The sequence below is a fragment of the Arachis duranensis genome, chromosome 3 (genome assembly GCF_000817695.3).
Source record: "Arachis duranensis cultivar V14167 chromosome 3, aradu.V14167.gnm2.J7QH, whole genome shotgun sequence".
In the NCBI taxonomy this organism is placed as follows: Eukaryota; Viridiplantae; Streptophyta; class Magnoliopsida; order Fabales; family Fabaceae; genus Arachis; species Arachis duranensis.
In genome coordinates, this window is record NC_029774.3 from 104,723,343 (window position 1) to 104,725,899 (window position 2,557).

General features: G+C 39.5%; 1 non-coding gene across 1 annotated transcript; it reads right to left on the minus strand.

Annotated features, from left to right (window-relative positions):
- Positions 1–280: 280 nt before the first annotated feature.
- On the minus strand, positions 281–388 carry LOC127745896 (small nucleolar RNA R71). Its single transcript, XR_008007519.1, has one exon. It is a non-coding gene; the product is annotated as a small nucleolar RNA R71 (small nucleolar RNA).
- Positions 389–2,557: the final 2,169 nt, after the last annotated feature.

The following is a 2,557-nucleotide window of genomic DNA, read 5'->3' on the forward strand; positions in this document are numbered from 1 at the left end:
GCTTAAGCCTCAATTAGTTTCTCTAATGCAATAGAATTGCAAGTTTCATGGACTTCCATTGGAAGATCCTCATCAGTTCTTGGCTGAATCCTTGCAAATCTGTGACACTGTTAAGACCAATGGAGTTGATCCCGAGGTTTACAGACTTATGCTCTTCCCTTTTGCTATAAGAGACAGAGCTAGTATATAGTTGAATTCACAACCTAGAGACAGCCTGAACTCTTGGGAAAAGCTGGTCAATGCCTTCTTAGCTAAATTCTTTCCACCTCAAAAGATGAGTAAGCTTAGAGTGAAAGTTCAAACCTTTAAGCAGAAGGAAGGTGAATCCCTCTATAAAGCTTGGGAAAGATACAAGCAATTGATCAGAAGGTGTCCCTATGACATGCTTTCAGAATGGAGCATCATAGGTATCTTCTATGATGGTCTGTCTGAGTTATCCAAGATGTCATTGGACCATTCTACAGGCGGATCTATTCATCTGAAGAAAACGCATGCAGAAGCCCAGGAACTCATTGAAATGGTTGCAAATAACCAGTTCATGTACACCTCTGAAAGAAATCCTGTGAACAATAGGACAACTCAGAAGAAAGGAGTTCTTGAGATTGATACTCTGAATGCCATATTGGCTCAAAACAAAATATTGACTCAGCAAGTCAATATAATTTCTCAGAATCTGACTGGATTGAAAGCTGCATCTGGCAGTGCTAAAGAAGCCTCCTCTGAAGGAGAAGCTTATGACCCTGAGAATCTTGCAATGGAAGAGGTGAATTACATGGGAGAACCCTATGAAAAATGATGAGCAGATAATTTATACGCTTTTTGGCATTGTTTTTAGGTAGTTTTTAGTAAGATCTAGCTACTTTTAGGGATGTTTTTATTATTTTTTAAGCAAAATTCACATTTCTGGACTTTACTATGAGTTTGTGTATTTTTATGTGATTTCAGGTATTTTCTGGCTGAAATTGAGGGACCTGAGCAAAAATCTGATTCAGGCTGAAAAAGGACTGCTGATGTTGTTGGATTCTGACCTCCCTGCACTTGAAATAAATTTTCTGGAGCTACAAAACTCCAAATGGTGTGCTCTCAATTGCGTTGGAAAGTAGAAATCCAGGGCTTTCCAGAAATATATAATAATTCATACTTTATTCGAGTTTAGATGACACAAACTGGCGTTCAACGCCAGTTCCATGTTGCATTCTGGGGTAAAACGCCAGAAACACGTCACAAACCAGAGTTAAATGCCAAACAGACGTTACAACTTGGCGTTTAACTCCAAGAGAAGCCTCTGCACGTGTAAAGCTCAAGCTCAGCCCAAGCACACACCAAAGTGGGCCCTGGAAGTGGATTTCTGCACTAAGACTTATTTTTGTAAACCCTAGTAACTAGTCTAGTATAAATAGGATATTTTACTATTGTATTAGGGATCTTTTGTCTCAGTTTTAATCTATTGTTCATCTTAGGTGACTATTGATCACATTTGGGGGCTGGCCATTTGGCCATGCTTGGACCTTTATCACTTATGTATTTTCAACGGTGGAGTTTCTACACACCATAGATTAAGGTGTGGAGCTATGTTGTACTTTGAGTATTAATGCAATTACTACTGTTCTTCTATTCAATTCATGCTTATTCTTATTCTAAGATATTCATTCACACTTCAACCTGATGAATGTGATGATCCGTGACACTCATCACCATTCTCAACCTATAAGCGTGTGCCTGACAACCACCTCCGTTCTACTTTCGATTGAATGAGTATCTCTTGGATTCCTTAATCAGAGTCTTCGTGGTATAAGCTAGAATTCATTGGCAGCATTCTTGAGAATCCGGAAAGTCTAAACCTTGTCTGTGGTATTCCGAGTAGGATTCAGGGATTGAATGACTGTGACGAGCTTCAAACTCGTGATTGTTGGGCGTAGTAACAGACGCAAAAGAATCACTGGATTCTATTCCAACATGATCGAGAACCAACAGATGATTAGGCGTGCTGTGACAGAGCATTTGGACCATTTTCACTGAGAGGATGGGAAGTAGCCATTGACAACGGTGACGCCCTACATACAGCTTGCCATAGAAAGGAGTAAGAATGATTGGATGAAAGCTGTAGGAAAGCAGAGATTCAGAAGGAACAAAGCATCTCCATACACTTATCTGAAATTCCCACCAATGATTTACATAAGTATCTCTATCTTTATTTTATGCTTTATTTATTTTCATATTTTTGAAAACCATTATAACCATTGGAATCCGCCTGACTGAGATTTACAAGATGACCATAGCTTGCTTCATACCAACAATCTCCGTGGGATCGACCCTTACTCACGTAAGGTATTACTTGGACGACCCAGTACACTTGCTGGTTAGTTGTGCGAAGTTGTGACAAAGTGTGATTCACGTTAGAGAACTCCAAGTTATTGGTGCCATTGTTGATGATCACAATTTCGTGCACCAGAAACACCTACAACTCTTCATGGAGGAATCACCTAAATTTCTCATGGAAGGATCAATAGAAACCTCAACAAGGCTTCAATAACAATAATGGTGGGAGAAATAGGTT